The 13,983-nt window shown below is 43.9% G+C and overlaps 1 long non-coding RNA gene across 1 annotated transcript; it reads right to left on the bottom strand.

Annotated features, from left to right (window-relative positions):
* Positions 1-331: 331 nt before the first annotated feature.
* On the bottom strand, positions 332-12,235 carry LOC120993226. Its single transcript, XR_005777173.1, has 3 exons — positions 12,104-12,235; positions 3,219-3,224; positions 332-344 (listed from the first exon to the last, which is right to left on the bottom strand). It is a non-coding gene; the product is annotated as an uncharacterized LOC120993226 (long non-coding RNA).
* Positions 12,236-13,983: the final 1,748 nt, after the last annotated feature.

Here is a 13,983-nt window from a genome sequence, read left to right as displayed (position 1 = left end):
TACCACAATGTGAATGAGGCCCTCCTTTATGTGATATACAGGTTGTATTGGAGTGCCTCTTCCTTGTAATTTTTGGCAGCACTTGCACTTTACAGTATATACAAGTAAATATACAGGAAAGAATGTTTCCTAACAATTTTTCCTCTAAAATCGATTTTATCTTCGGTTTGGTGCGTATTATTGTCAGTCTGTAAAAGTGGCGTACTACTCGGACAACATTGTTCCCAGCAGCGACCTAGGAGTCCAAGATGCATCCAGACATCCTCCCCATGCTGTTCCCGAACCATTTCGGTGGTGTTTCCATTATTTTATGACCTTTTCCTATGAACCAGGCACCCTCCCCTCTTCAGAGCAGGGGGTGCCTGGTTTAATGCTCGGGTTCTCCCATTGACGCATCCCGATGTGTTCGGCCAGAGCACCCGAGCACTTTGGTGCTCAATCAACACTAGTTGGCATCACTGCAAACACGCCTTTAACGCTCCCAATATGGAAAGGTCCAAGAGTATAACAATTCGCACTATGCAACGTGAATATTATGCTAAAGAAATAGACTACCTCTGCGAAGACCAAACAGTCTACGAGTATAGCGCTTTGAAGGAGCTTGATCTCATCATTGACCAAAATCGGTTGCTAAGAGAGAAGGATTTAGTGGTGGCATCAGACTGGGAGTGTTCTGTCCAGCAGGGTAAGGGAAAAGGATTCTGTTTCATTTGTCCAGGGTTTGGTAGTTCTTTTGTGATTAATGTGGTTCTAGCACCATCTAGCGATGTTAAATTGTATTGCATTTTGTTTTTCTTGTTACAAAGACTGCTGTATTGTGGGTGGTGGAAAGTATTGTGGGAGTGCAAAGCATTCTGGGAAAGAGAAGTCTCCAGGACACAGTAAAGAGCTATCCTCCTGCATATCTCCTTAAAACTCTACAATCCTGGTAAAAGCATATCTGGTGAGAGATCTATCTTTGTTTCAGGGACATTATGTTATGTAGAGCTGTTTAGTTAGTTATAATTGTCACTCAGGGAATTGTTATGACTGTTAGATGTTAGACATGTAATCTTATGTATAGGCAGACATTTTGCCATGCGCTTCAGTGTTATGCAAATGTTGCAGTACATGCAATTCTATGCCTAATGCTTATTCATGTTATTTATATTCTTATAATTTTACCATCCAATACTCCTATTTTGCCAATAAACAAGTTAGACTACAAAGAACAGTCCTCTTATTTGTAATACAGGAATGGTTTATGCTGAATGTCAGACTGCACACTGTGTGAACGTGTATGAAGACAGAACAATGACACAAGCCTCTTCAATAATTCTGCCCCTTTGTTTCAAAGGGGTTGTCTCATAAGCAAAACCACAGTTTAAAATGTGACACCCCTCAGCATCAGCTGGCACTGTGGATCTCACTCTTGGCCAATGCTGATTTTGCAGAGGGACATTGCCACCAGATAGGCATTTTCCTTGTAGCACTCTGGAAATAATTCAGATGAATGGTCGTCCACAGAATACAAGGATGGATTGAGTCCACCAGATTTGGAGCTGCACCCATAAAGCAGCTTTCTATTGTAACTCATAGAGAGGGGTCCTGAGCTGGGAAGTCCCTCTTTGGCATCCCTTCATGAGACAACCCATTTAACAATACTTAAAAAAATTTCTCATTGGTCACACATATGCCATGTGTAACCCCAGCCCATCCACGGCACTCATTCCAGAAACCTTATTATTCCTCCAGCATCATTTTCATACAGGAAACATATTTTTGACATGATTTGCCCAATTACATTCTGCACTGAATCAGTCAGGAAGACTTTAAGGAATGATTTCTGACAAGTGAAAGTTATGATCATCTGGGAACAGTATGTATGGAGGTACCTACAGGTGCAGATGACTGCTGCCATCTGGCACATTAGTGTCTACATCATCTCACAAGCTGAATACTTATAATGTCACTGAAGCAAAAACAATGTATGCTTCCCCATGAGGAAAGAAGCTTCAGCGACTGCAAATATTATTTCTAATGGGGAAGAGGGAGTGACATCAGATTTAAAAACCAAAGCTTTGTTTTCTCGTAGATAATGCTGTGGCTGAACCTTTGAGCCACTTCCAGAGCAGAAGATATCCTCTATTACTGTCACTTACTTTGGTTTTATACACAGTCGAATCTCATTATTATGACCACTTCCTACTTTCGAGGTCGGCAGCACGTAGCTCATGAAAGAAGTCACGTGTGGTGACCTAACTTGGTGGGTATATAAGGTGTGCGATAGGCTATTTGCACACATATCCCTCATTACTGTCATGGGTAAAAGGGGCGATTTATCAGAGTTGCAGAAGGGGATGATTATTGGCTTTCGGTCCAGGGTGGCAGTATTTCTGAAACTGCACAGTTTTGAACGGCTCTCGTGGTGCTGTGGTGAAAGTGTATCATGAGTGGACAAATGGCACCATTGTGAATAAGCGACATAGAAACTACAGAGCACCACGTGCCACTGATGTGAGAAGTGAACGTCAGCTACGAAGGTGGGCATGGCCAGACCAACCCATTTCAGTGTGTAGCTCACCACCAAAATGAACAAAGGGGCTACCAGACATGTGTCTACAACAACAGTTCAGGGGAACCTACTGCATATGCGGCTACAAAGCAGACGTAAGGTCACTGCACCTCTGCTAACCAAGTTGCATTGGCAGAAAAGGCTCAATTTTTGCAGCAATATCGGAACTGGACCTCCACTGATTGATAAAGGGTTGTCTTCTCCAATAAGTCGTTTTCTGCTTCATCGAATGAATGGATGTTGGGATGTCAGGTGAGAAACATCAAGAAACAAACACCCTGAAAACCATTGCTGGAAGAACACAAGCTGGTAGTGGCAGTGTTATGGTCTGGGGAATATTTTCGTGGCATTCTCTGGGCCCACTGATCCATGTAGAAGGCACTCTGCAGATTTGGGTATGAAACCATGCTTGTAGATCACACACACCTATACATGCTGATTGTCTTCCCTGGGGTGGATGGGATCTTCCAGGAAGACAATGCAACATGTCACATGGCTACAAATGTTCCAATTGGTTGGAAAAGCATGACCAAGGCTTTCAAGTACTACCCTGGCGCCTTAATTCCCAAGACACTAATTCAATTATGAGTATCTGTGGGATCACCTCAAACCGCAAGTTCGCGGCGGGCCCCATTCACTTTAATGGCAGGCGAACCTGAAAAACCTTTAGCTCATATTTGCAGCCACCAAATACTTAGTAGAAGTGCACACATAGTCCCACAACATGGACAGTGACATACCAGAGGGGGATCAATGACAAAAATTCCAACAAAAAATATGTCTTAATCAGGGGACATTTTTATGCGAAATTCTCTTAAATGTGCCCTGTTGTGCTACCTAAATGCACTATATGGAAAGTATATTATTGGTATATACCACCCCTGCTTCAATCACTTTTTTGGGGCGGCAACTGGTATATCACACCAGTAGAAATTATTTGTTCCAATAACCCTTGTCCCTCTATATACCTGCGGTATCGCAGCAGAACCGCACACAACAGCCGCACAATACAAATGCACTATAATATACTTTCTATGTTAGAAAGTATATTATAACAATGTACAAGGAAGGCAATCCATTAGAATATACATAAAGATAAAACGTAACCTTTAATAATGTTACTATTAAAAGATATCCCTCAAAATGAAAATAAATCAAATTATTAAAGTTAAGCAAAAAGCATAGATGTGGTAGGCAATAAAAAGTCTGGGGGGTTCCAGTGCACATTGATGAATCCCGGAGGGAAAGCAAAAAACATCTATCCCTGGGCTAGATTATGATGTGGTATTGAAGGACAGGGGGTGCTATTCTGGCCCTGATATTGCCCTACAGGGGGTGCTATTCTGGCCCTGATAGCCTAACCACAGAGCACCCTCCCTGATAAGATCGACCCCGTCCGGAACCTTACCCTATATAAAAATGGTCCTAGTAAGCCCCTAGCCCCTAACTTCCAGGTGATCACTATATAGATCTATCTATGTGTTTTTGACTCATTATAAAAGTATATTATAAGTATATCGCACCCCTCTGTGTATCACACCTATCGATAGCACACCTATACCAGTCCTAAAAAGGACTTTTGTTGCCCTATTAGCTAGCGTTTGGTGTCCCTAACAGCCTGTCCCTGCTCCACACAGCAACCTCTCCCTACATTGCCAAAATACTGAATGTAAAATGGCGGCCAGATCGGGTTTATTTATAAGGTAGGGGGTATGTCCATGTGCTGAAATGTCTCAAATGGCTGTCCTGTACCACCTGATGGATGTGTCAAAGTTCTTCACAATGTAAAAGAATATGGCAGGTGCGAATATCGCCATATGTTCACATGTTCGGCGAACCGCAAACGAGCAAAGTTCGCTGCGAAATGACCGCCGGGCGAACCGCAAGGCTAATCACCTCGATCATCACGTTCACCCTATGGATCCCCCTCCAAGCACCATCCAAAAGCTGTGAGATGCACTGCAGTCAGCATGGCTCCAGATACCTGTGACCACCTCTCAGGAACTTACTCAGTCACTCCTTGCCCATCTAGCTGCTGTCCATGCTACACACAGAGGTTAATCTGGATATTAGCTGGTGGTCATAATAATGTGATTTGAGTAAATTATTTGTTTATTAAAGGTTTTTTGAAAGGTACATTTCTTCATTTCAGAAAAGTATGAATGCATATTACAATTTAGAATGTCAAAACAATAAGACAAAATTAAGGATAGTATACAGAGCATTCACTTCCATGCTAAGTATTACAATTCCAAGTTCAATACATTTTATTTCCTAGAAAGTTGAACTTAGAGCTGTCATTATGCCCAGTAGTTGATGAAGTGCCTTAAATCAGTAAGACCAGAAAGTCTTCAAATCAGGGCATGTCCACCATAGGGTTAGGGCAACAAAGTGATATGTGTCATGCGACAGCAAGTTGCAGAAAAGTCACGCAACAAAATTGCAACTGTTTTACAACTGTGATTTGGCTGTAAAAACAGAGCTATAAGTCACAGGCAAGTCGGGTGTTGTGTGCAACTTAGGCTACTTTCACACTGGCGTTTGGTGCGGATCCGTCATGGTGCGCATCCGTTCAGAACGGATCCGTTTGTATTATCTTTAACTCCTTTGAAGAGGAGTCAATGTTACTTCGGCAATGTTTTAGACAAAGAGGATACCATCCTGTGGTCATTGAACGGGGTTATCAACGGGCCTTAAATACATCTCGGCAGATCCTTCTTACACCTAAACATGAGAAAGTGTCAGACGGTACATTCGATAGGTCACGATCAGTCTGCACGATTACGGACTACAATGCACAATGGAATAACATCAGGAAAAACCTTTGTGAAGCTTTGGCCGATCTTGCAGACTGATCATGTTCTTGACTCAGTGCTCACTTCCACTCCCACATTGGTGGCCTGACGCAGTAAAAATCTTAATGACATTCTGGTATCTAGCCATTATGTTCCACCAAAATCTCAAGACTTTTTGCCCCAGGCTAGGGGTCCAAGGTGGGGGTCGATATCTTGTGGACACAATAATCGATGGCAGGACCTTAGGGTCCGTGGCATCGACAGAGTGAATCTTGGCTCTAGGGGTGGTGACCTCTTTAGACGTCTAGAACAGGTTGAAAGTAAGTGGATAATCAAACTCCAGACCCAAGTACCATATGGGCTCAATGACAAGGTACCATTTGCCTCCTTTCTGTGATTGACTCCTCCTTGAATCTCCTTGCTGTGTTAAGGTTATTTTATTGTAATTATGATGGTAGTGTGAGTATGAGTTTTGAATGGGCTATTGATCGTGTGAAAGGTTAATCAACTCTTATGTGTGTGCATCAATATCTATGGTAGGCGCATATAGTGTGTCTCTTTATGGGACTATAGAGGCGGGGAAGATTTGTATGGGTTACATAATTAGATGATGGGGAGATATGATGGCAAGGTTCCATAACTAGTTGGTGGGGAGACATAATGGTCAATATGTGGCATATTTATAATTGGGCAATTGTGAATAGTTGGTATCTATACTTTCACCATAGCAATTTTGGCTGGATGAATTTCATTTGTATGGATGCTATTCACTTTTGATTTTGGTCTATTATGATGTATTTTTTCCTCATTTATCACTCATGGTGTAATCAAAAAAAGAATGTTCACAGGCATCCAATTAATAAATATCTTTTCTTCTTCTTTTATACATATAGTCATGTGTAGGAAAGAAGGAAGAAAAGAATAACGATTTATTTACTATTTGGTCTATTATGACATTTTCATTGATTTATCACCTATTTGATATATTTTTCTTCACAGGCATTGATTCCACAAGGTGCTGATAGCATTCTTTAAAAATGTTGGCCCATATTGATAGGATAGCATCTTGCAGTTGATGGAGATTTGAGGGATGCACATGCACATCCAGGGCACAAAGCTCCCGTTCCACCACATCCCAAAGATGCTCTATTGGGTTGAGATCTGGTGACTGTGGGGGCCATTTTAGTACAGTGAACTCATTGTCATGTTCAAGAAACCAATTTGAAATGATTCGAGCTTTGTGACATGGTGCATTATCCTGCTAGAAGTAGCCATCAGAGGATGGATACATGTTCTCATTCTGTTTACGCCAAATTCGGACTCTACCATTTGAATGTCTCAACAGAAATCGAGACTCATCAGACCAGGCAACATTTTTCCAGTCTTCAACAGTCCAATTTTGGTGAGCTCGTGCAAATTGTAGCCTCTTTTTCCTATTTGTAGTGGAGATGAGTGGTACCCGGTGGGGTCTTCTGCTGTTGTAGCCCATCCGCCTCAAGGTTGTGCGTGTTGTGGCTTCACAAATGCTTTGCTGCATACCTCGGTTGTAACGAGTGGTTATTTCAGTCAACGTTGCTCTTCTATCAGCTTGAATCAGTCGGCCCATTCTCCTCTGACCTCTAGCATCCACAAGGCATTTTTGCCCACAGGACTGCCGCATACTGGATGTTTTTCCCTTTTCACACCATTCTTTGTAAACCCTAGAAATGGTTGTGCGTGAAAATCCCAGTAACTGAGCAGATTGTGAAATACTCAGACCAGCCCGTCTGGCACCAACAACCATGCCACGCTCAAAATTGCTTAAATCACTTTTCTTTCCCATTCTGACATTCAGTTTGGAGTTCAGGAGATTGTCTTGACCAGGACCACACCCCTAAATGCATTGAAGCAACTGCCATGTGATTGGTTGACTAGATAATTGCATTAATGAGTAATAGAACAGGTGTTCCTAATAATTCTTTAGGTGAGAGTATATACCCTTATGTGTACGCTATAACATTTTTTTCACGTTGTTTTTTCTTCTCTTTGACAATTGATATAGTAATTCACATACACTATATTATTGGGTATTATCACATAGATAATTGTTATCTTAACTTGGTGTTACATGTTGCACATGTAGTGTATTTGCATTATGCACACATATACCACATTGGTGTTTTTCCCTCTAGAACACCATCGCCCTCCATGCAGGATAGATAACATATGGCTCCTGTTTTATTATGTCTTTCTTCCCCTCCCCTATCTTTAGGTCTCGTCCTGTCCCCCCGTTTTGTTGTCTGCTTTTTTGCTTTCTTCGTGCTCTGTGGGCGCTGCATCCACACATCTGAATTTGCATTTAAAACTTGTCTAATTGTGGTGCTATATATACATGGGAAGGCAATCCAGATGCCCTCACCCAATATGGTGGTTGCGGTGCGCCCGGCGGTCTGCGCATGCGCCGGGCTCGTGCCGCGCCCGCCGCTCCTGGATGATGATCGTCGCGCAGAAATTGCGTGACTCTCCTCCTCCGGACCGACTGGGTATGGCTGCGGGCGCGGCGTTCATGGCAGAGTGTCGAGCGCCATATAATGAGCATTCACCATTAGATATGATCCAGGTGAGTTGTAACGGATGGATGACCGGCTAGCCAATAATATCAGGAAGGCAATTAATGTTAACCTATCAGCAAACACGGTATAGCTACTCCACCTATTTAAGAGACCATCCTCACCACACTAGCCAGTACCCCTTGAAAAAGCTAAACGCGAAACGTGCGTTGGGGAGCGGACCGGTGGTGCTTCTGTGTGGTATACTAGGTTGGTTGGTCAGTATTTTCTATGTGCCTATTACATTTTTAGTTACCCTATTGCCTCAGTGAGCCTTTGTGGTGTGTATCTTCACCCCCAATTCTGGTATCTGTTGTATAAATATGCATATGGGTTCTATTGTATTATGTAGTTTGGAGCCATAGTGGTTTGGTGTAATATACCTCTCTACTAATGACAAATCAGGATTATTGCACTTTATAAATATATACCAGCAGTCCACCATCGGTCCTCTTGGTTTTTAATATTTTTATGTATTGTGACCTGTACTATTTGTCTTTTGTGATTTGTCCCAATTATGTCTTGTTGTGATTCTCAAATATAATTATGTAATTTTTTGATTACCTCAGTATTATAAGTGTTTTGTATTCAAACTGACCCACTCTTTTTGGTTGGTTTTCATGATATAGTTAGGGGTGGGCCCTGGACTTTATTTTGGGCTATATATAGGTTCCTTATCTTTAACAAAGCCAAGACGGATCCGTCTTGAACACCATTGAAAGTCAATAAAGGACGGATTCGTTTTCTATTGTGCCAGCCTAAGGCTACTTTCACACTGGCGTTTCTGGGTCCGCCTGTGAGATCCGTTTCAGGGCTCTCACAAGTGGCCCAAAACGGATCAGTTTAGCCCCAATGCATTCTGAATGGATAAGGATCCGTTCAGAATGCATCAGTTTGCCTCTGTTCAGCCTCCATTCCGTTCTGGAGGCCGACACCAAAACGCTGCTTGCAGCCAAACGGATCCGTTCTGAACGGATACAAGCATTTGCATTATAGGTGCGGATCCGTCTGTGCAGATACCAGACAGATCCGCACCTAAGGCAGGTGTGAAAGTAGCCTAACTCTGCTATATTTCTGTAGCCTGCAACCTCTTACTGCCCAGTTGGGCTGAAACTACTACACTCAACATGTTCTGGCAGTAATAGTAAATGGATATTGGTGCAATTCTGAGCTACTAGTCTATATAATACATAATGTATTATATAGACTAGTAGCTCAGAATTGCACCAATATCCATTTACTATTACTGCCAGAACATGATGGGTGTAGTAGTTTCAGCCCAACTGGGCAGTCAGAGGTTGCAGGCTACAGAAATATGGCAGAGCTAGTTATAAAGCCAGCCCCTCTCAGCCCCCATCAGACCCTACCCTGAGTCTACTCTGAACTCACTCACCATAAATGTGGTGAGCAATTATGAAGACCTTTTTTTTTTTTTCACTTCCGGACCGGCTCCGGCTTCTTCGCGCTCTCCCAAAAGCTTTTGCGGCACCTTCTCCCTGCTGCATCTCGGCGTTGTTGTGCGCCTGCGCAGCCTAGGGAAACGTCATGTCCGGTGCGGCCGCCCAACAGGAAATGACGAGGCACGCCGCACCACCGCACCCGCACAGGGAGGAGAATCAGGGGGAGAAGACTCTCACTCAAGGAGGGTAGGGCTGGCCTGGCCGGCCGTCTGGGTTATACAGGCAGGCACAGCACTACTGCAGGGCGTGGCCAGGGGTCCATAGGCGGCCGGGCCCCCTGGAGTGCCGGGCCCGGTCGCAACTGCGACCCCTGACTGTACGCCCCTGCTGAAGGGAATTGTTTTTCCGCATGCCACATTCAGATGAACTGAACTTATTTTCAGTTGCAGAAATTTCTGTATCAAAACCTGCCATGTGTGAAGGTGCGGGTAGGTTTTTTGGTGTGCTTGATTAAGCTGGAAACCCCTTTAATCCTACCTGTGTAATTTCTCTTTAAAAATAATGAGCGGACATACGGTATACTGATAAAGACATCATATTAGCGCTCTTCAGGCTCACGGTAGACTGTGAATAGCTCTGCCAATAAGGTAGACGCTAAGCCCTTCCGGCATATTAATGATACATTGCTGCCCAGCTTCGCTATGGCTGCATTAATGAGCATTAGCAATAATTGATTGAGAGGAATATCTCAGCATTACAATGAAGTGCAAAGTGTTGTTCTGCTGCTCCCGGACAAAGAAATATTCCGAACAGAATGGAAACCAACATCCTAATTGCTGACTTGCAATTAAAAAACATGCCAAATGAGAATGTAATTAATACAATAAAAAAAATGTTCCAGATCACTGACCCATTATCTAAATCCAATTACAGAAGATTCAGCCATTTTTATACCAATTATAAACTATAACTTCTTACTAAAGCATTAAAGTTCAGAGAAGTGATGGGAAAAGTAAAAAATTTGTAGCTATGCAGTAGTAGATAGATTTCACATGTAGGTCATGGTGGTGCGCCTGGATGAGAGGAGTAGTAGTGGCTATTATGGTGGTAGTAGCTTGTTCCATCCTGGCCCTCCCTAGGGCCATGTAATGACTGGAGGGCACACCCTATCTTCCCTCAGGGCACAACCTGGTGTTCAGGCTCCTGCCTGGTGGTAGTTGGGGTGCCATTGATGGTGAACAGTTTGGCTGGGTGCAAGGCAGGAGTGCAGAGGCCGACAGCTGGAGCAAGTGCAATATTCCCTTTCACAGTAGCAAAGTATTTAATGCCATAAACGAGTGGTAACTTACTGACGTTATCTTGCATGGTCTGGATAGTGGTTCTGTACCTTCTAGGAGGGCTTATATCCTTCTCACAGGGGTACTCTGGTGGTAAAGTTGCTTCTTTGGCAGCTGAAGACTCAGAGACAGAGATTTTCTGGAAAGGGGTCTGGTCTGCAGGAACTCTCACTACATTCCATAATCAGGGGAAGGCTAAGTCCATCACCCTGGTAACCTAAGCTGTTTATTATATAGTATAGTATATATTGCTATCAGGTTTACACAGAGCATAAAAAGATAAGTGCTTTAACAAGAAATCACAACATTTAAAGTGCATCTGGCTGACCTGTTACATGTGCGCTTGGCAGCTGAAGGCATCTGTGTTGGTCCCATGCTCATATGGGTCTGCAATGCTGAGAAAAATTACGTTTTCATATATGCAAATGAGCCTCTAGGGGCAATGGGGGCGTTACTTTTACACCTAGAGACTCAGCTCTCTCTACAACTGCCGCATCCTCTGGACTTTGATTCACAAGGCCAGGCATTATGTTTACACTGCCTGGCCCTGTCAATCAAAATGCAGTGGGCATGGTAGCTGCAGAGAGAGCAGAGCCTCTAGATGTAACAGCAATGCCCCTGTAGCTTCTAGAGGCTCATTTCCATATATTAAAACTTCATTTTTCTCAGAAAGAACTAGGGGAAGACCTAAGTATATCTCCTAGCTTCCAATCAAGGGCAGAGTCAGGATTGTTAACCGTGACTAATCCATATACAACTATATGGGTAATAAAATACATCAAAATATTCAATAACAAAAAGCAATTCTGCAAGTACCCTATTCTGGGGTAATGTCGATATATAACTACTAGAAATAAGTGAATTGATTCTACTCTGTCTGATCAGCAGGGTTGCTTCAACTGTGGGGGGCTGTAAGCTCCCACCTTCCACTAGATTGACAGGGTCTGACATTAAGCCCAGCCCTGACAATTTCCTGCCTGAGTCACTGCTTCAATTAGAAGAGTAAGTTGTCTAAAGCTGAAGCAAAGCCTATGACCTTGCTCTGCTCACCAAAGCAGAAGAGTAGGAAGAAAATTGTCTGGGCTTGGCTAAGTGTTCAGTCCTGTCAATCTTGCTGCAGGTGGATAATTCTTCAGATTCAGGAATAGCCCCTCACAGGTAAAGAAGCCCTACTGATGAGATGAGTCGATTCACTCATCTCCTAGTACTATATCAATAAAGTTATGAACTGATTGCATCATACACTTGTAGTGCCATTGATTAGCTTTGATCGAGCACCAAAGTGCTCGGGTGCTCTGGTGCTCGAGTAGAACACTTTGGGATGCTTGGGTGCTCTACAGAGCACCATAGCACAATGGAAGTCAATGGGAGAACCAGAGCATTAAACCAGGCACCCCCTGCTCTGAAGAGGGGGGGGTGTCTGGTTAACAGGAAAAGTTCAGAAATTGATGTAAACACCACTTAAATTGTTCGGGAACAGCATGGGGGGATGTCTGGATGCATCTTGGACTCCCAGGTCGCTGCTGGGAACGATGTTGTCCGAGTAGTACGCCACTTTTACAGACTGACAATAATACGCACCAAACCGAAGATAAAATCGATTTTAGAGGAAAAATTGTTAGGAAACATTCTGTCCTGTATATTTACTTGTATATAAAGTGCAAGTACTGCCAAAAATTACAAGCAAGAGGCACTCCGATACAACATAAAGGAGGGCCGATACACTCCGATACAACATAAAGGAGGGCCGCATTCAAATTGTGGTACAATTGTTCAGGTAATGGGACTCCTACACTCATAAAGTCTATGCACTAAGTGAAAGGGCTGCCAAAAATTACAAGGAACCGGCACTCCAGTACACCCTTTATTAAATATAAAGGAAGGCCTCATACACACCCTTGAAAAATTATGATTGATGGCCTGCTGGTGACCCTCAAAAACGTTAGGAGCAAGGGCCTGCTGGTGACCCTCAAAAACATTATGGGTGAGGGTCTGCTGCTGAGCTGAGCGAGCATGTTGGTATGACGGAGGAGGAGGATGAGAAAAGGACGATTGAACCATATACTCTTTTTTGTGATGGAAGGGGTGCATGGGAATACAATGTATTCAATACACCATAAAAGCCACATTTAAAGTGCCTTTATGTTCAGCCGCTTTCCTCTGGTGGAGTAGAGAAGTCAGGAGCAATCCAGGTCTTGTTAATGATAAGAGTTAACCTGTCAGCATTTTCAGTTGACAGGCGGATGCGCTTATCAGTTATTATGCCCCCAGCAGCACTAAATACCCGCTCTGACAAAACGCTGGCGGCAGGGCAGGCCAGCAACTCCAAGGCATAGAGCGCCAGTTCGTGCCATGTGTCCAGCTTGGACACCCAATAGTTGTAAGGCACAGAGGGGTCATTGAGGACCCTGACACGGTCTGCTACATACTCCTTCACCATCTTCCAAAACGTTTCCCTCCTTGTGACACTACGCCGCGCATCAGGGTCAGGGTGCTGGCGAGTTGTCATGAAACTGTCCCAGGGCTTGGAGAGTGTTGCCCTGCCTCTGTGTGTTCCTCCTAGTCTCCCCTCCTCGGTTGCCCAAAGAAACTACGTTATCTGCTGCCAGCGTTGTCAGCTGGAAATTTTTGTAGAAATTTTTCCACAAGGACCTTCTGGTATTGCACCATTTTGCTCATCCTTTCCACCACAGGAATGAGAGATGAGAAGTTCTTTTTGTAGCGGGGGTCGACAAGGGTGCACAGTCAGTAATCGGTGTTGGCCAAAATGCATATAACGCGAGGGAAAGGCAGCATAACATAAAGTCAGCCATGTGTGCCAGAGTCCCAACAGACAAGACTTCGCTGTCGTCATCAGGAGGATGACTCTCAATCTCCTCATCCTCTTCCTCCTCTTCAGCCCATCCACGCTGAACAGATGGAATAAACCTGCTATGGGTACTACCCTCTGTAGCGGAGGCAACCGTCTCCTGCTCCTCCTCCTCATCATCATCATCCAATTCACGCTGAGAAGACAAACTGAGGGTGATCTGGCTATCACCCTGTGTACTGTCTTCCCCCATTTCCACCTCTTCCACATGCAAAGCGTCCACCTTCATTGTGAGCAGCGAGCATTTCAGTAGACACAGAAGTGGGATGGTTACGCTGATAATAGCGGCATCGCCGCTCACCATCTGTGTTGATTCCTCAAAGTTGCGTAAAACCTCACAGAGGTCAGATATCCATGCCCACCCCTCGCTTCTGAAGAGCGGAAGCTGACTGGAAAGGCAGCGACCATGTTGCAGCTGGTATTCCATTACTGCCCTTTGC

The sequence above is a fragment of the Bufo bufo genome, chromosome 3 (genome assembly GCF_905171765.1).
Source record: "Bufo bufo chromosome 3, aBufBuf1.1, whole genome shotgun sequence".
Taxonomy (NCBI): domain Eukaryota; kingdom Metazoa; phylum Chordata; class Amphibia; order Anura; family Bufonidae; genus Bufo; species Bufo bufo.
The sequence above is the reverse complement of the archived record's forward strand: the minus strand, read 5'-3'. Positions and strand labels throughout refer to the sequence as shown.